General features: G+C 44.6%; 1 pseudogene; it reads left to right on the top strand.

Annotated features, from left to right (window-relative positions):
• The first annotated feature begins 17,483 nt into the window (after nucleotides 1-17,483).
• Nucleotides 17,484-17,899, top strand: LOC120232700 (annotated as a pseudogene).
• The last annotated feature ends 2,694 nt before the right edge of the window (nucleotides 17,900-20,593 follow it).

Raw genomic sequence — 20,593 nt, 5'->3', positions numbered from 1 at the left:
CCGCGGGGCCAGACGCGCGCGGCTGCTCCCACCCCGCTGGAAAAAACCCCGTCCAGCGCCGCGCGGCTGGAATTTTCTGCAAGGACCTTTGGCGGAAGCAGAGCGGGGTGGGGAAGGGAGGGGAACAGGGGCGCAGCCGCGACTGGAGACTCCGGCTGTGCCAACACTGCGGAGGGAGGTGTGGGGGGGGGGTGCGATCTGCGGACCCGTGGGGGTCGGCCCAGCCCCTCCTTAGTTCTTCCCAGGCCCTCCCGGGAGAGAGTGCAGGGGAAGGAGGGTGCTGGGAGGGCTGAGCGAGTGCCTCAGTAACCTCCATCAGCCGGGGCACCTGCCCTTGGGTAGTTCATGAAGAAATCCTGGCATCTGGCTCCCTTGCCGTGTGCCCTGAGGCTAGTCCCTTTCTCCGTGCCAAGGGCTTGGGTCTTTAGGCAGACCTGGGTTTGAACCCTGCTCTGTTGGTGACACTGGTGGTGCATAATCTTGCCGTCTCAGAGCCTCTGTTTTTCTCTTTAATGGGGGTGATAGTACTCATCTCCTGGTGGTGCTGGGAAGATTACAGGAGACAAAGCCTGCCAAGCATTTAGCGCAATGCTTGGGATTTACTAAGGGCTCAACATATGGTAACAGCTATAATCATTTTAAGGGCATTGGACTTGATAATGCAGAGGCTTTTCATAATGAGCTAAGGTAAGCACTTACTGAGTGCTTAACCACAGCTTTCGGCCAGCATATCGCTCTGAGTGCCTTATGTATATGATCTCATTTAATACTAGAAACAAACTCCTATTTCCTTATTTTGCAGATACGGAACAGAAGAGTCTGAAAGCTGGTTGATGCAGGATTCAAACCCAGGAGGTCTGAATCCTCATGCTAATCAGCTTTGTATCAGTGGTCGTGGGTAATTGGCAGTGATAGTCCAGTGTCCCTTTCCAGTCCTTTCTTTGCTTAGGAAATTCTTTTTTATTTTATTTTTTTAATTTTTTATTTATTTCTGAGAGAGAGAGACAGCATGAGCAGGGGAGGGTCAGAGAGAGAAGGAGACACAGAATCTGAAACAGGCTCCGGGGTCTGAGCTAGCTGTCAGCACAGAGCCCAACACGGGGCTCGAACCACGAACTGTGAGATCATGACCTGAGCCGAAGTCGGACGCTTAACCGACTGAGCCACCCAGGCGTCCCCCTGCTTGGGAAATTCTTATTCATGCTTAAAAACCCAGCTCAAATGTTCCTTTCCTGGCCTCCATCTTCTAGGGACTTGAGCGTATATCCTTGGCACAGACGGAGTCCCTGTTGACAATCTTTGCTCCCACACAGGGATGAGGCAGAAAGGTTTTTCTTTTGCTTTTTTTTCCCCTTAGTCCTATCCACCGAATGTTCTGTTTGGGCATTCATCCTGGCCCCCTGTGGGGCTCTGCGGGGTCCCAAGGCACCTGACTCTAGTCTCCTGGGAGCTGCTGAGTTATAGTGCTTCACGAGTACCGATGCCTCACATCTTCCTGGTATCTTGCCAAACCCCCATCCTTGCCTGGTGCCCATTAAGGGAAAGGAATCCGTGCTCAGTGAGCCCGCAGTAGGCCAGGCCTCGGGTTGGGCACTCCACATGCTTTAGCTCGTTTGATACTATGCACATCCCTGTGAGAAAGTATGGCTTTAGAAATCCGTGCCAACCAGCGAGGTGACTCTCTGAATCCAAGGGAGAGGCGAACTTCTAGAGTGTGAGCAGAGCTGCTGGGCCCAGGCACAGCCAGGACGAGGGGCCCAAATACTGCGGGGACTACTGACTGTCCCTTTCTCCCCTCTGCCTTCCTCTCTCCAGACTAGCTGCCGTGAGGAAGGACATGTGGCCAGTGACAGCTTCTGAGCCTTTCAGCCCACAGCCATTTTCTCAGTACAGAGTCAGAACAAGACTGATGGAACAGGGAAGGCTTCCGATTGGTTCGGCTGTGGTCAGGTGTCCGCCTGTGGGCCACTCACCTATGGCCAAGGGATAGGATCATAGGCTGCAGACAGTCCTGGCTGAAACGGCATTTGGAGCCGAGGAGATCCCCAAAAAAGGAGAAGGCTGCTGTGCCAGGACAAGGGAGCAAAGCTGAGCGGATGGTAGAACAATGCCCACGGCAGCCGGGGGCCACTGGTACTTCTATTTGACAGATAAGGAAGTCGAGGCTCAGGGAGGCAGGGGTGACTTGTCGAACCACACAGCTGATCCGTGGTGGGGCTGGATACAGACCACACACACTGTCTCCTGGTGAATTTGTGGATCAAGCTAGACAGATCCCCTTGGCAGGTCAAAAAGCGAGGGATGGCTCTCCCTCCGACCCCAGCTTTTCCCCCAGGACTCCCCGCTGAGCCCTGGGGGAGTCTACCCACTTCATGAAAATTCTGTGGTTCTGACAGCAACCTGTGAGGTGGCCTCTTCCCAAGGTGAAGTAAGGCTGAGTCCAAGCAACCCTTCAAGGGCAGCATCCTGTCCCCTATTCCAAGGGGTGTGGCAGGGTCTGCACCTCAATGTGACGAGATGGTTAACAGTTTGCCAGTCCATAGATCAGAGAGACAGGTGCCAAGTAAGCCTTACTGGACACACGCGCTATAGGTAAGAATGGTTATTACCCCCATTTCACCTAGAGGACATGGAGGCTGGGGGCAGGGGAGGGAAAGTGTCTTGCCCACGGCCACATTGCTAGGAAGTGGTAGAGAACTTCAAAGCCTGGGTTTTCCCTACCCTCTGTCCTTGTGCACACGCAGCCATCCTTCATCTTATACCCACGCCGGCTCTGTAGCCTCCAACTCTGCATGGATGACTGGGACCTGAAGTGTGGGGCTCACAGAAGCTGGTGGGCTCGGTGCATCCGGGGGGAGAGGGAGTCATGTGGGTTATGAACACTCACTCGGGACGACTCGGCTTGGGGCTGCAAGGAAGTGTCACAGTCTGCAAATCACTGCTCATCATGGAAAGTCAAGTTCGAAAACCTCCTCCTCAGGGGCACCTGGGTGGCTCAGTAGGAGGCAGCTCAGGTCATGAGCTCATGGTTCGTGAGTCTGAGCCCCACATCAGGGCCTTTGCTGTCAGTGCAGTGTGATTCAGATCCTCTGCCCCACCCTGCTCTCTCCCTCCCCGCTTGCTCTCTCTGAAAAATAAACATCTTTTTAAAAAACTGAAAGCCTCCTCCTCTGAGAAGCCCCCCTGACTCTGTAGAGTCACCGTTGTCCTCTGAGCTCCTCCCCACACCCCACTTTCACCAGCACAGAACGCCCTCCTGACTGTAGGCTTCTCAAGAACAGGGCTGTGCCTTGCCCTCTGTGCTCCTGGCCTCGCCCCAGCCTCTACTGGACACGGGAGAGACACAGGAGCTGTTTGTTGGGAGAGCGGATGGGTGACTGAATGAACGGATGGACATTGGCAGGGCCCAGATGCCTGGTCACCCTTGGCAACAGGGCCCCCTGGTGGCTGAATCTGCACTTCGCCCTGCTGTAGCCCAGAGAGATCCAGAAGGGATGTGTTTGACATACATTCCCTCATAACTGCGCTGTGAGGCTGGAGGCTGGCCCAAGGGGACAAAGAAGGAAGGGGCAGAACTGGGATTGGATCTCAGTCCGTTGGCCTTCAGAGCCTTGTCATTGCTGTGGTCCCCACGCTGCCCCTCACCCAGATGTTGTGCCCCAGCCTGGCCACGACAGGCTTTGGCTTTGAGGTTTCCCTCACCTGCGGCACCATCCTCCCCTCCTGCCTCCACTCAGACTTGCCCTGTCTCCCTCCAGCACACCCCGCCCCCTTGGAAAGCCTCTAACTCAGAGCCGGACAGACCCAGGCTCAAATTCCAGCCCCCTCCCCCCACTGCGGACTCCCTGAAGCTCACTTTCCACCCTGAACCTCAGTTTCCCAGTCTGTACAATGGGAACAGGGATCTCCGTGTGACCTAAATTGAGAACTACCCTAAGAATGAGGAAAAGAGGGAAACAAGCTGGGCCCACTGAGAACTGGACAGAGAAATTGGTATGTAATGAGTCAGAGCAGAGATGTCCAAAGTCGTCTTAAAGGGCCAGGTTAGTGTGGTTCTGCAGAAACTGACAGGTATTCGGGGAAAGTACTGACCCACCTAAAGGAATAAAGCATCCACAGACAAAAGTGAGTCCCCACAACCCCAAGGTACCAAGCTTGGCCAAGGAGTGACAGCTCTGGCTATTGAACCAGTGGCCACACTGAGCATGTGTTGAAATGGACCAGGTGGGTGTCACGGATGGGCCTTGAGTACTCCCTGTCGCCATGGCGCTGTGTCGCTTTGGAGACCTGGAGGCTGTGGCTGTCTTAGCCTGGGTCTCAGTCTCAATTGTCTTTGAGACTAGGCAGATCCAAGAGCTAGCAAGGGGTGTGGGAACAGGGAGTGGAAGACCCGTGTCCAGCACATGTTAGGGAGTGAGCACTGGCCTAAAGGCGTTCGGCATCAATGACTTAAACACGCGATACCAGCCTGCATCACTCAGAGTCCCAACAGGAAACAAATGACATACAGTGATTAGGGGAATTGGGGCAGCATTTATTTTTAAAAGGGCTAATGACAAAGCAGGGCATGGGGGAGTCACAAGAGAGTGCAAGGGCCTGGGGCAGCAGCAAAGCTCTCAGCCCTAAGCCTGCAGGGTCAAAGCGAGGGAGAAGTGACTAGTACGCAGATGGAAAGGGCTTCTGGGGAATAAACACCTTGGGCACCCCCCTTCCCTCCATCTCATCTCCTGCTGGGCTCCCCATTTACTAAACCCCACAGGATCCTCCCTCTCCCCCCATCCACCCCGTGGACTTCGAAATGAACAAAAAATACACTTCTCTCTTATTTAAAGCACTGTTTTTAGAGTCTTTGTAACATTGCTCCAGTCCTAACCAATATAATCGCAAAAGAAAACACCTACCAGGAAGTTAGGATAATCGCGAATGTACATGTATCGTGAACTTATATTTGTTTTGGTGAAACGTATAAAGCAAATCTGGCAGGATTGTAAAGAGAAAGTCGTGGATCTATAAACAAAGTGGGAAAGGGTTTTAATTAAACTTTCGTAAAACCAATGGCTCACGTAGCAAAGCATTAGTGAGGATACAGAAGCTTGAAGAATATAATTAAGGAGCTTCGTCTACTGGGTAAACATGCACTTCTTTTACAGCACCCCCCGCCCCAGAATACACATTGTTTTCAAGCTCGTGGAACATTTTTTAAAAATCACATGTTTGGCATCAAGAAAGTCTACAGTGTTTTCAAATAATCAATATCACTGCCAAGTTCTCTAATCCCAATATAATAAAATCAGAAACGAACAATAAAAAGATGGCCTAAGAAATCCAATATATTTTGTAACTTAAAAATGCATTTCTGCATAAGTCATGGGATAAGAAGAGCATTATCATGGAAATGACAAGATATTTAAAACTAAGTCACAATAAAGCTAAAGTGGAACTTGAAGGAAAAAATTCTAGCCTGAAATGCATTTATTAAAAACAGGAAGGCCTGGCAACAATGAATTAAGTGTCTGACTTGAGACTTTAGGAAAAGGCCATCTGAAAACCCAAAGAGAGCAGAAGAAAGGAAATAATAAAGCAGGAAGGAATGCTATGGAAACCAACAGAAAGTTGAAGTCTTTTAAAAAGACTTAGTAAATTCTTTTAAAAAGCTTCGACAAAATAAATTATTTGCACAAAATATACCATATTAGGAATAAAAAGGATAGGACTAGAGATGCGATCAAGCTTTTAAAAAAAATCACTTAAATACCCTATAGAGAGTTCTGACAAGATGTCAAATTAAGATCATAGGAAAAACAGGAAATAAACTCAGAAAAAAGAAGTAGCTTGTAGGAGTGGAAAGCAGAAAAATGATTACGCATGGGAAATTAGAATAAGCATGGACTTTATAAGAAAAGGTTCATTTTATAAATTATTATTATTATTTTTAATGTTTATCTATTATTTTGAGGAGAGAGAGACAGAGACAGAGCACAGGCAGGTTAGGGGCAGAGAGAGAGGGAGACACAGAATCCGAAGCAGGCTCCAGGCTCCGAGCTGTCAGCACAGAGCCCGATGCGGGGCTCGAATCAACAGACCACAGACCATGAGATCATGACCTGAGCCGAAGTCAAACACTCAACTGACTGAGCCATCCTGGCGCCCCGTAAGAAAAGTTTTATAGGGGCGCCGGGGTGGCTCAGTCAGGTGAGCATCCAACTCTTGATTTCTGCTCAGGTCATGATCCCAGGGTCATGGGATTGAGCTCCAAATCAGGCTCAGCCCTGAGCGTGGAGCCTGTTTAAGATTCTCTCTCTCCCTCTGCCCCTTTCTCCTACTCCCTCACACACATTCTCTCTCTCTCAAATAAAATTTTTAAAAAATTAAAATTTTACAGACATTTGGGGAATAAAATAAAGAATGTAAGACCAAAAAAAAAAACCCCAACAACAACACTGGGAACAATCAAATTATAGGCAGGAAGCTATGATCAGAGTCCAAAAGTATTCTAACAGAGGTCCTTGATTGTTCTAGAAGAGGACATTGATTAACTTTGGACTTTGTTACGTTGAAGCATGCATGTTAAAAATTTAAGGATGACTAATCAAAGAACAGAAATAGAATGTATTCTAAACCCACAGAGAGGAAACAAAGGGAATGAAGACAGTCCAATCCCTTCACCTCCAGGCAGGAAATGACAAATAAAAGAAGCAAAGGAAAAGCTTGGTGTGGCCTGCCAGTTTCCAAGATGGCCCCAACGATCCCTGCCTCCTAGGGACCCACGCCCAAGTGAAGTCCCCTCCCATAATGTGCGGGTGGGACTTGGTGACTTGTTCCTGCGCCGTAGAATATGGTAGAAGTGATGGTATGTCACTCGCAAGCACAGCTGGCTGTCTGGGAGTATAACCCACGTTCTCACACAGGGGGCTGTCTTCAGAAGGCCCCCATGCTTGGTTTAGTGCTCTGCTCTCACTGACTTGAAATTCCTAATAATTTTTTAATAAAGGGACCCCACGAGGGGCGCCTGGGTGGCTTAGTCGGTTAAGCGTCCGACTTTCACTTAGGTCATGATCTTGCGGTTTGTGGGTTCGAGCCCCGCGTCGGGCTCTGTGCTGACTGCCAGCTCAGAGCCTGGAGCCTGTTTCAGTCTGTGACTCCCTCTCTCTCTGGCCCTCCCCTGCTCGCGCTGTCTCTCTCTCTCTCCTAGAAATAAATAAAAAACATTTAAAAAAAAAAAAGGGGGACCCCACGAATTATGTAGTCAGTTTTGCTTCCAAGGTCAGGTTATCAGTAGGGTTGCCAGATAAGATTCAGGAAGTCCCATCAAATTTAAATTTTGAATAAGCAATGAAAAAGTTTTTAGTACAAATATGGCCTGTGAGAATATTGAAATTTTACCTGAAATTTAAATTTAACTGAGCATTCTGTATTTTTATTGGCGAAATCTGGCGACTCAATGAGAAAAGTCCCACTGCTTTCCCTCTGTTGCTGTCTCTGTGCCTTCTCTGTCTTTTTCGGATCCCTCACTCTGGGGAAGCCTTATCACCAGCTTGGAGAAGTTCGTGTGGCGAGGAACAGAAGCTTCCTGCCCTTGGCCATGGGAATGAACTTGGAAGCAGAGCCTCAACAGACCCTTCAGATGGAGATGGCTGTGTCCCTGGCATACAGCTTGCAATCTCACAGATAGTCTGAGCCAGGACCACGTAGCTACGCGGTTCCCAGATTCTGGACTGTAAGAAATCGGGTGAGATAATAAATGTTGGTTGTTTTGAAATGCTCTGTTTGGGGGTCGTTTGTTACATAGCAATAGCTAACTATTGATATTACATCTGGTAAAGGGAAAACACAAAAGAGGATTTAGAAATAACATTCTAAATGCCGGTAATCACAAAAAACGTAAATGGACTGTTTTCACCAGTTGCTAGATTATCATAGTGAAGGAAAACACATACTGTAGCTATGTGCCACTCCTGAGAGACATCTAAAACAAAGCTACAGAAATACTGAAAGCAAAAATATGAAAAAAGACACCCAGGGTCTAACAGACACTGCCCATTGTCTGAGCAACGGTGTACCCCAAACCTTTTCCTCTTTGCTACTGAATCCCTAATTTTTTTTCTTCCGGGAAGGAGGCAGAGATCTGTCGTTCCAGGAGGAATGTCTGTCCACCAGCCTCAGTTTACTTCTTGTGATGTCAGAGTACCAGCCGCAAAGGATGAATCGCGATTTGGTCTAAGCTAACATGGAACCTCATTCCTCTTGGTCAGTAATTAAGGAAAAGATGCCCACGTGCTCCTGTTCTGGAAACTGTAAAGGTGTAAAGGGAAATCTGGAAGCGTTTCTTTCCTTTTCCCTTCTGCTGTGTGGCCCGCGCACACAGCGTGTCAAAGTGCTGCAGCCTTTTTGCAATCTTGATGACAAACATGAACACAAAGGCCTCCAGGCTACTGCTAATGAAAGGGAAACACAGAGCAAGCCTGGGTACCTGGTGGCATCGTGAAGAGGCTAGGATAATGCTGACAATGGCCTGACTTTGCAATTTTTGTCACTTAAAGAAAACATATCTCAGTTTGCTTCAGCCACTGTTGTTGGGTTTTGTGACTTGCAGCTAAAATAATTTTATTTAATGTTTATTTTTGAGAGAGAGAGAGCATGAGTGGGGGAGGGGTAGAGAGAGAAGGAGACACAGAATCGGAAGCAGCTCCAGACTCTGAGCTGTAGCACAGAGCCCAATGCGAGGCTCGAACCCACGAACTGTGAGATCATGATCTGAGCCAAAGTGAGACGCTCAACCGATGGAGCCACCCAGGTACCCCTAAAAGCATTCCTAACAGGCACAGAAGGCAAATACTAAGCCAAAAAAGCTGGTGTATCTTTATAAATCTCAGATGTAATGGACTAAAGGCATCATTATGGATAAGAGGGTCATTGCATAATAATTAATCAGAAAAATTTTAAAAAGGAAAGAAAAGAAAACAAAAGAAAATTCGCCAGGGAGATATAATTCTAAATTACTTTGAACCTAACAGCCTAGCCCTCAGATTACATAAAGCAGAATCAACAAACTTTTCTTATAAAAGGACAGGTAGTAAATATTTTAGACATTGTAGGCCATACAGCCTCTGTCTCAACTACTCAACTTTGCCATTATTGTAGTAATAAAATAAAAACAAGCCATAGATAATAAGCCAAGGAACATGGCTGTGTTCCAATAAAACTTTATTTAAAAAAAAAATGAGTGGCCCAAATTTGGTCCACAGACCATCGTCTGATGACCACTGATAGAAAGTGAAACTTGAGACAATTTCAAAGAAAGACCGATGAATCCCTAATCCTCCTGAGAATCTTATCTTTCCTTTCTCCATAGTTACTAAATCAAGTGGCCATAAGATCAGTAAATATGTAGAATATTTGAATAACACAATTAAGAAACTTGGTCAGAAAAACTGGCACTCTTTTCATGCAGTATGAGAACATTTATAAAAATTGTTCCCATACTAGATCATGAAGCAAGTCTGCCCACAAAGTGAACTAATGTCTCAAGGCCATTTTCTATGGCCATAGTCCACTGAGATGAGAGAACTATAACAAAAAGGTAAACTTACGTTTGAAAATTAAAATCAAACCTCCGAAGACTTAATGGGACAAAGAAAAAATACGAACTGTAAGAACTGGCTGATGATGAAAGGAAGACATTTTGAAATTTTTAAGTGCAGCAAAACAATCCTTGAGGGGATGTGTGTCCTCTTAAATGCCTATATTAATGTTTGCACCTTGGGGAGCCTGGGTGGTGCAGTCAGTTAAGCGTCTGACTCTTCATTTCGGCTCAAGTCATGATCCCAGAACCATGGGATCGAGCCCTGTGGTGGGCTCCACGCTGAGCATGAAGCCTGTTTGAGTTTCTCTCTCTCTTTCCCTCTGCTCTTCCCCTGCTCTCGCTTCTTTTTCTCTCTCTCTCAGAACAAAACAAAACAAAACAAAACACGATTGTAACTTAGTAAAGATTTCCCATTGGTGACCTGAGCATTCAATAAGCTTAGGACACCAGAAAGAGACACCATAATAATGTCTCCCCCCGATACCAAGAAATAATGAAGATAAGAAAAAAGATCAATGAAACAGAAAGCAAAGAACCAACACTGATGATCGATAAAGCAAATGACTAATAAAATAGATACATTCATAGCAAGAGTGACTAAGAAAAAAGAGAGAAGGGCCAAATGAATAATGAAAAGAGGGAGTTAACTAGAGAAAGATTTTTGCTAACTGTAAGAAACCACTTTGTGCAAATAAATCGGAAAATGAAGATGCAGTGGGTGAGTGTCTTTCAAAGACAACTTATTAAGACTGACGTAACAAATGGAAATGAGAAATAAAACAGAATGTTAAAGAAACAGTTCTTCAGATTGTTCTCTTAAATCTTCCTGGATCTGTAAGTGATCACATCCTTTTCATCCTTAATATTTACATATTTGTGCCTTTCCTTTTTGTATACAAATCAGCCTCGGATGTTTGGGTATTTTTTTAATCTTTTCAAAGAACTCACCTTTGGCTTCATTAATCCTCTCTGTTGTATCTTTGTTTTCTATTTTGTTAATTTTTGCTCTCATCTTCATCATTTCTTCGCCCTGCTTTCATGGGGTTTATTCTCTGCTTTTTTTTTTTATTTTCTAAACATGAGAGAAAGATACAGAATTGTTTAGCATCCCTGCTGTCGACCAGAGGAAACCTCTAATCTCCTTCTGTCTCTGTAGATTGTGTCTGTTTTTAAGTTTCATGCGAATAGAACTATGGAGTATTTACTTCTTCTGGCTTCTTTCACTCAACACTCATTCTGTGAGTTTCCTCCGTGTCACCTGTCACACTTGTGTGTACGTGCTTGGGTCCGATGTGTTTTGGGGGATAGCATCTCACTGTCTGAATCTAGTACCACTTAATCTATCCATTCGCCTGTTGACGAGCATTTGGGCTGTCTCCACAAGTGTGTTTTTAAATTTCCAAACCTGTGGGAATTATTTATTGTTATCAATTCTTAAATGCATGTTGGTCAGAGAATAACGGTGTGTCTGACTGGTGTGTGAGACTTGCTGTGTGGCCAGGGACGTGCTCAGTGTTTGTTAAGTGTTCCACGTGCACCTGGGAAGACTAAGCCTTGGCGTTGCACTTTCTTTATGTCGGTGAGCTGGGCTTGTTCCGTGTGCGGTTCAAATCTTCCATACCTTTCATAATTTTTTTCTGATTAGAAACGGCAGTCAGTAATAAAGAGAGGTGTTTTAAACTCTCCCACTTAGAACCCTGTATTGCCGATTTATTATTATTACTAACATATTTATCTTGTCTCTATGTGTTACCTTTTGCTTTCTGTTTGTCTCACCTTTGCTTTGCTTTTCATTCTCCTTCCTTGCCTTTTTAATTATTTTTTATTTAAAATAAATGTTTATTTTTGAGAGAGAGAGAGCAGGGGAGGAGGCAGAGAGAGAGGGAGAATCTCAAGCAGGATCTGTGCTGTCAGCGCAGAGCCCGACTTAGGGCCTGAACCCACCCATGCATGAGATCATGACCTGAGCCAAAAATCGAGAGTCCAGCACTTAACCGACTGAGCCACCCAAGCACTCCCTTCCTTGCCTTTTTAAAAGTAGACTGAGTTTTTGTTTTCTTATTCCGCTTTTTCTGTCTGCTGGTTTTGAAGTCATCGGCCTGCTCCTATTCTTAGAGTGGTTCCCTTACATTCTTACCTTGCATCCTTAACACGGCTTATGTTGACGCTCCTATCTGTCCTGACAAGCAGTACAATCACCTTAGAACACTAACCCCAATGCCTGTTCCCTTCCACCTGCACCTAACTTGCATTTCAATCTGTCCTGTCAGCCCACAAATTTGCCTTCATGCTCAATATATCATATGACGTGTGTTTAGACTTACCTACGTGTCTACCGTTGGTTTTTTCCTCAACACTCCTCCATCTCCGATTTGTCTTCCTTGATCGTTTTTCTGCTTTCCAAGGTACATACTTGGAAGCCCTTTTAATGTGGGTCTATTGGTGATTTTAAAATGTTTTTTTCAGGGGCACCTGGGGGGCTCAGTCGGTTAAGCGTCCGACTCCGGCTTAGGTCATGATCTCGCAGTTCATGAGTTCAAGCCCCGTGTCAGGCTCTGTGCTGACAGCTCAGAGCCTGGAACCTGCTTCGAATTCTGTGTCTCCCCCTCTCTCTGCCCCTTCCCCACTTGCTTGCTCTCTCTCTCTCTCTCTCAAAATAAATAAATATTAAAATTACTTATTGATTTTTAAACTTTGATATAATTGTGTCTGGGAGCTGGGGAGGGCCGTGAACCTGAAACCGTTGGAACACAGGTGCAGGGTCCCTGTTCACTGCAGGAATCTCAGGCTCAGTTTCCCCAGCTTGCCCCCGGCCCCATCAGCACGGCTGACTGTGGTGCTGCGTCAGCGTCTCCCTTTGGTAACACCTACTCTGTGTACCCCCCCCAGAGCGCTGGGCTCAGCTCACAATTTTGTCTCTTCAGAGATTTTTGTTTTTCTCCTCCAGCATCTGATTCTTGGGATTAGCAGGACTTTCAGAGTACCTAGCCCACCTGCTGGACACGGGTGTCCTTTCCATGCAAGCTTTTTTCATTTTGCTCCTATCATCCATATCCACGAACAGTTGATAGTACTGATTTGGACAGAGTTTGGACAAATAGGCTGAAGTGTCAACAAGTGTGAGCGTGAGGTTTTCACCTTGTGGGCTGGAGCCAGAGTGGGAAGAGAACAGAGATGGGCCCTGAGACTCCCTTGGGGGCCTCATAAATGTTAGGGGTAGCCTGTCAATCAGTACATAGCTCTCCAGTGCATTCATCTTAACCATCTACTTCGTAGCTCTAACAAGATTGACTTGTACATTAGTTAGACTGTTGTTTCAAATGTTTCACTCTACACAGTGTTGTAATGAACATTCTTGTATTTGTCAAGAGTTGGGATTTATTTCTGGAACTGAATGGCTAGGTTTGGAGAGTATGCACGTGCTGGACTTCACTAGATTTTGCCAGACTGCTTTTCAAAGTGGTTATAACTTAAACCCTTTTTAGCATTAACAAGAGTTCCCATTGTTCCACATATGTCCCCAACACTGAATAGAGTCAGACTGGAATTGTTTGCGTTACCAACCCGGCTGATAAAATTCCAACTCAATATTGTTTTAATTGGCACTCTAAAACTTACAAGTAGGATTAAACATCGCTTCACATATATTGGTATTGTTTGCTTATTTCTGTCTTATCCTTGTTTTTCTGTTGAGTGGTTTGTAATCTTTTCATTGATCTATAGAACTTTCTTTTTTTAAATGTTTATTTATTTTTGAGAGAGAGACAGAAAGACAGAAAGAGACAGAGGGCAAGTGAGGGAGGGGCAGAGTGAGAGGGAGACACAGAATCTGAAGCAGGTTCTAGGCCTTGAGCTGTCAGCACAGAGCCTGATGCAAGGCTCAAACTCACAAATATTGAGATCATGAGTTGAGGCTGAAGTCACTTAACTGATTGAGCCACCCAGGCACCCCTATCTGTAGAACTTCTTCATGCAGCCTGAATCCTAATGTTTTGCTGTGTGCATTATATGTACATCTTCTTCCAGCCTTGTGGCTTAGATTTTAATTTTATCATGTTTTTGCTATACGACACTTGGAATTTTAGTGTAGCCAAATCTATCTGTGTTTTCTTTATTGTTTATGCTTCTTAAACTTGTTTAAGAAATCTTCATATTGTGAGGTCTAGAAAAGATTTTAAATAATTTTTTTAAGTATTTATTTCTTTGGGGCGGTGGTGGGGGTAGGGTCAGAGAGAGAGACTGAGACAGAATCTCAAGCAAGCTCCATGCTGTTGGTGAGGAGCCTGACTGGGGACTTGATCTTACAAACTGTGAGATTATAATGAGCCGAAATTAAGAGTCAGATGCCTAACTGAGCCACCCAGGCACCTCTAGAAAAGATTTTTATTTAGAAATGTGAAGTTTTATTTTTCACATTTAGTATCCCTTAGCATTGACTTTGGTGATCACAGTGATGTAAAAGTGCAATTCTCTTTTTTCCACACTAAAATCCAAATTTCACACCACCCACAATTTATTGGAAGGAACTGCTTTAATTATCTTTTTTTCTTTTTTTTTTTTCTTTAACTAGGCTTCATGCCCAGCGCGGACTCCAGTGAGGGGTTTGAACTCATGACCCTGAGATCAAGAGTGGGACACTTAACCTACTAAGCCACCCAAGTACCCCCCCCTTTTTTTTAAGTAAGCTCTACACCTAATATGGGGCTTGAACCCATGACCCTGAGGTCAAGAGTTGTATGTTCTACCAACTGTGCTGGCTTTCCTCATGAAAAGAACTGGTTTAAATGCCACCCCTGACATATGTCAAACCTCCAGTCTGCACACTTCTGTCTCTGAACCCTCAACTCTGCCCATTTATTTGTACATTCTTCTGCCAGTGTCTCCCTGTCTCGATTACTTGTTAGTTGTGTAAGTCCTGACATCTGGAGGGTGATTTCTCCTCACTGTGTTCATTGTCTTCTAAGTTGCTTGGCTACCCTTGGCTGCTCTTTCATATGACTTTAGGATAATGTTTCCAAAAACGTTAATTGACTAAAACCCTTGGGGCATCTGGGTGGCTCAGTCGGTTAAGCATCCAACTTCGGCTCAGGTCATGATCTCACGGTTCGTGGGTTCGAGCCCCATGTCAAGCTCTGTGCTGACAGCTAGCTCAAAGCCTGCTTCAGATTCTGTGTGTCTCTCTCTCTTTCTGCCCCTTCCCCCTCTCATACTCTGTCTCTCTCTCTCTCTCAAAAATAAATAAACATTAAAAATTTAATTTGAAAAACCCTTTATTTAACCCTTTAACATCAAAATAAATGTATAGATTTATTTGGGGAGGCATTGATATCTTTACAGTCGAGTCCCTCCTTCTACAAGCAAATAATACCTCTCCATTTATCTGTATCTTTTGATTGACCATCGGTCAAGTTTTCTAATTTTCTCCATAAAAATCTTGCACATCTTTTAGATTTATTTGTAGGCGCCAAAGAGTTTTTTGGTGCCTTTATAAATGGTACCATTTGTAAATGACACTTTTTGTCTGTTGCTGGTATTTAGATGTGAGATGGTTGGGCCATCAAGAATGTAAAGGGTCTGGGATTTTACCCCATCAGACTCTTAGCTACCACAGCATCATGGCTCAGCAAGAAGCATGTGCCTCATGTTTCCACCAGTGGCTCCTCTGGTTCCCCAAGTTACACAGGGGTGCTGCCCCCACAGTCAATGCACATTCACCGAAGAACCCTGAGCTCAGGGGATCCAACCATCTGATCTTTGCTGCAGAGGGAGACATTATCTTCACTACACTGGATAAAAAAGCAAATCTGCCTTCTGCTCTGGAGGAAGAAATCTATATATTCCTAAGATGGTTGACAAACATCCTTGAAGAGATTGTCCAAAACAACAACAACAACAAGTAAGTCCCAAACAAAAGGTCAGTTAGTGCCTCTGTTTGCAAAGCATCCAGAAATGCAACATGAATCTTCTCAATAATTTTAATAGCATGTCCATAGAATCTCTTCCATTTTCTAGGTAGACAGTCACATGATCTACAAATATATGATGACCTTTTTGTTTTTTCCTAGCACAGGTTCGGGAATCCAGTACAGCTTCAAACAGAAACAGATGTAGTGAACATCCCTTTTTGGTTCCTGACTTTAAAGGAAATGCTTTTAAATTTTTTTTATAGTTTATTTATTTTTGAGACAGAGAGAGACACAGCACGAGTGGGGGATGGGTAGAGAGAGAGAGGGAGACATGGAATCTGAAACAGGCTCCAGGCTCTGAGCTCTCAGCACAGAGCCCGACGTGGGGTTTGAACCCACGAACTGTGAGATCATGACCTGAGCCAAAGTCGGACACTTAACCGACTGAACCACCCAGGCGCTCCAAGGAAATGCTTTTTACCATCAAGTGGTACATTTACTGCAGATTTTAGAAAGATATCCCTCATCAGTGTATCACATTAAGGAAGTTCCCTCCTATTGTTAGTTTGCCAATAATTTTTATAAACAGCTTAATTTTCTCAAATGCACTTTCTCCATCTGTTTCATGTGATCGTAGGATTTTTGTGTCTTTTAATCTGTTAACGCTGAGCCTTAAAATAATAATTTTCTACTTTCGAAATTATTCTTGTATTCCTGGAACAAATCCAACTTGGTCATTATGCATTTTTAAATATATTGCTGTATTTAGTTTGACAAACCTCTTTTTAGGATGTTTGAATCTCTGTCCAGAATTGAGATTGAACTAAGATTTTCTTGTCTCAAGCTTCCCAGTCTATGTTGAATATTAAGGTTCTACCAGCTGCACAAAGCACAATGGGTAATTTTCGCTCTTTTTCTACTTTCTAGAGCAACTTGGATAAGGTATGGACTGTCTGCTCTCTGAATATGTACCTGAGCCCAAGATACTTGATTGCTCTGGCCACACGCCACCCAGAGTGGCCGGGAGAGGCATGGCTGAGCCTGTGAGTCACTCCCTGTGAAAGGAGAGTCCCACCACCAGCTTCCCTAGGCAGTGATGGAGGTTCACTTAGCAGCCCTCACCCTAAGCTAAGGCTTTACAGCCATCACTTTACATCATCAATAACAAAAGTGATCCTTTGCCTTCCATAATTACTCTTTTACTTTATTTCCTGGTATGTCAGAAACAGGCCAAGGAGGAGAGGAACTATTGAAAGGAGACCTCTTTGGAAGCCCTTGGCAGGAATGCAGAGAAAGCTCAGGCAATTGATTAGCGAGTAACCAACCTGGTAATTAATTAAAGAAATATTTCCCAAAGTATGGTACATGCACCATTGCTGTGAATGCTATTTGGTGGCAAATAAACTTCTGTTTTTTTTTTAAATGTTTATTTACTTTTGAAAGAGAGAGTATGAGTCGAGGGAGGGGCAGAGAGCCAAAGCAGGCTCCAGGTTCTGAGCTGTCAACATAGAGCTGGACGTGGGGCTCGAACTCACAGACCACGAGATCATGACCTGAGCTGAAGTCAGACACCTAACTGACTGAGCCACCCAGGTGCCCCTAAACTTCTGTTATCTTAAGAACTGGGCATATAGGGGGCGCCTGGGTGGCTCAGTCAGTTAAGCAACTGACTTCGGTTTAGGTCATGATCTCCTGGTTCATGAGTTTGAGCCCCATGTGGGGCTCCATGCTGACAGCTCAGAGTTTGGATCCTGCTTCAGATTCTATGTCTCCCCGTCTCTCTCTCTGCACCTCCCCCCACCCACACTCTGTCTCTCTCTCTCAAAAAAAAACACATAAAAAAGAAGTGGGTATATAGATTAGAAAATATAACTATATAATTACAAACAACAAGAGATACAACTCTAACAAAAAATATGCAGTTTGATGGGTGTAAGTTAGGACTAGCAGAGTCAATTTAAACCATAAGTAAATATTCTCTCTGAAGTAGGCCCGAGTGGCTGGTGTTGAGATGGGCAAGTTTGTGAAGCCTGGAAATGTTAGGCTGGTCCTGGCTGGGTGCTATCCCGGTCATTGTGAAGAACATGGATGATGGCACCTCAGACCAGCTCTACAGCCGTGCTCTGGTGGCTGGAATTGACCACTATCTCTGCAAAGTGAAAGCTGCCATGAACAAGAAGAAAATCACCAAGAGGTCAGAGATCAAGTGTTCTGTGAAAGTTTAGAATTACAGTCACCCCACGCCCACAACGTACTCGTTGTGTATAATCCCTTGGACAAAACTGTCATCAGTAAGGATGTCTTCAGGGACCCTGCTCTTAAACACAAGGCTTGACAAGAAGCCAAAGGCAAGGAGGAGAATTACAAGACCAGCAAGAATAAATGGTTCTTCCAGAAGCCGCTGTTTTAGATCTGTTTCATTTCAGTCATTAAAAATACCTCCCCCCCAAAAGAGTAAATATTAATACAGATGATAAGAAGATACGGCAAAAATAGAGATGCTGTATGAGAATCACCAAAATTAGGAAATAATTCAAGGAAAGGCCTGTTTAATGAATAACAAGCCAGCATCAGCCACCAACAATCCCCTGTAAACACATACACATCAGGAACATACATACAGGGGGTGGATTAAACAGTGAGAGAGAACTGCTTTCTAAAGAAATTGAGTGGTCTTTTTCAAAAGGACCAGAATTCCTATTCAGAGTGCTAGTGATCTGGAATAAATCCCTCCTTATGTTGGCCCAGGTGAGGACCTGGGTGCTCGCTAGCCTGTCTGCCTCCTTTCCACATGCCCTGAAGTGAAGCCTGTGGATCGATCTCCCCACTCAGGATGAGTAAGGACAAATTTAAAACCTTTTTCAGACATGCAAAGCTTAAGAAGACTTTCCTTCCATGATCCCCTTTAAAAATGTTATTTGAAGATATACTCCAGCCAAAGAGAGGCAAACGCCAAGAAAGAGGTAACAGAATCACCAAACAGTAGAATTAACCCACAAGTGCAATGAACAGAAATGCCAGAGGTCCATAAAGCCATCAGTGAAAATTAGACCACGAAGTCCAGGTTTGGAGAAAAACGTCTTTAAGAAGAAAATGCGCTTCATTCAACCAATAATGTAATTAAGAAGCTGGAAGATTTTAGTGACCTGATTAAAAAGGCATATGTTTCTTTTCTCGAGAAGAAAAGAGAAAAGCAATTAGAAATTCCAGGAGAACAAAAACTCATACAAGAAAGTCATGGTCCAAATATGAAGCGAATTGAAATATAGCATGACTTTGAGTCTCTGAGGGAGTATAGGAAAATACATTTGAACTTGAAGCCTGGAGCATTTCCCTCCAAGCAGCATTTAAATCATAAGATTATCGTTCCTTCCCTATGGGTCCCAGGATGCTAGTTAGCTCTGCAGAGAATAATGTTCACATTATCACAATATTTTTAAAAAACACTTTATTGATTTTCAATTTTTGAAATTCAGAGACAGACAACACACCAAGCCAGAACGTTTTAATTATGGATACAGAACTAGATGCAAATGTGGTGGTTTAGCAAGAAGACTAAGGAGGAGGAGGGCAGGTGTGATACAGGATGTGTCATCTTACATGGCGAGGAGTCAAGAGATTAATGAAATTAATCGCATAAGAAAAGAAGAGCTGGAAAATGCGTATCTAACCAAACTCTGGAGGGAAGTTACCTTTGCTAAACTTCTCATCTTTCATAGTTGGTCATGGTGCCAGACACTGTGAGTTCAGTAATCAGCTCCCCTCCTTCTCTTCTTCATAGAACTCCTGCATTTCCCTGGACATGTGGCTGCCCAGAAAAACAGGGTATTTCCCAGGCTCCCTTGCAGCTACCTGGGATCAGGTGACCAAATACAGGCCAACTGGATGCAAACAGAACTGAGGCAGCTCTCTCCATTAAATGGAATACAGATGTGATTGACCATCTCTGACCCAGGCTGAGAGTTTTGTCATAAATAATAATAGCTAACACTTAGACATATTCTAACTATGTGTCAGGCGGTTTTTGTTTTTTTTATTTAAAAAATTTTTAATGTTTACTTATTTTTGAGAAAAAGAGTGTGAGCAGGGGAGGGGCGGAGAGAGAGGGAGACACAGAATCCAAAGCAGGCTCCAGGCTCCAGCACAGAGCCCGACACGGGGCTCGAACTCACAAACCACGAGATCATGATCTGAGCTGAATTCGGTTGCTTAACCGACTAAGCCCCCTAGGTGCCCCTGTGTCAGGTGGTTTTTTTAAGTGCTTGGGCTATATTAACTCATTTAACCCAATGAGGATGTGTGTTCGTTACCCTATGACTGCTATAACAAATACCACACCTTGGTATCAACACAGATTTATTCTCTTGCACTTCTGGAGTTCGGAAGTTTAAAATCAAAGTGTCGTCTAGACTGCTTCTTTCTGGAGACTCAGGGGAGAATTTGTTTCCTTGTCTTTTCAGCTTCTAGTGGGTCACATGCATTCTTTGGCTCCTGACTCTTTTCTCATGTCCCTACAGTCTCTTGTTTCTTTTAAAAAAAATTTTTTAAACGTTTTTATTTATTTCTGAGAGACAGAGAGACAGCGTGAGTGGGGGAGGGTCAGAGAGAGAGAGAGAGAGAGAGACAGAATCCGAAGCAGGCTCCAGGCTCCCAGCTAGCTGTCAGCACAGAGCCAGATGTAGGGCTGTGAGATCATGACCTGATCCAAAGTTGGATGCCCAACCGACAGCCACCCAGGCGACCCGTACAGTCTCTCATTTCCATCATTACATCTCTTATTACTATTTTCATTCCTGCCTTCTTCCTTTAAGGGTGTTGTGATTACCTCGGGCCCACCGAGCAGTCCGGGATAATATCCCCCCTCTCGAGAGTCTTAATCGCTTCTGCCAAGTCTTTTTCACCATACAAGGTAACAGTCACAATTTCTAGGAATTAGGGCACAGACATCTTTGGCGGAACATCATGCCCCCTCCCTCAGATTCATAGATATTATCCCCATTTTACAGATGGTGAAACCCAAGCACAGAGAAATTAAGCCACACGTTCAGGGTCACATGACAGCTCAGATGTGGCAGACCTGACCTTTAAACCTGGACAGTCTGGC

This window comes from Hyaena hyaena, unplaced genomic scaffold (genome assembly GCF_003009895.1).
Source record: "Hyaena hyaena isolate Hyena2069 unplaced genomic scaffold, ASM300989v1 scaffold_3, whole genome shotgun sequence".
Classification (NCBI taxonomy): domain Eukaryota; kingdom Metazoa; phylum Chordata; class Mammalia; order Carnivora; family Hyaenidae; genus Hyaena; species Hyaena hyaena.
Note: the sequence above shows the minus strand (reverse complement) of the source record. Positions and strands in the feature narration are given on the sequence as shown.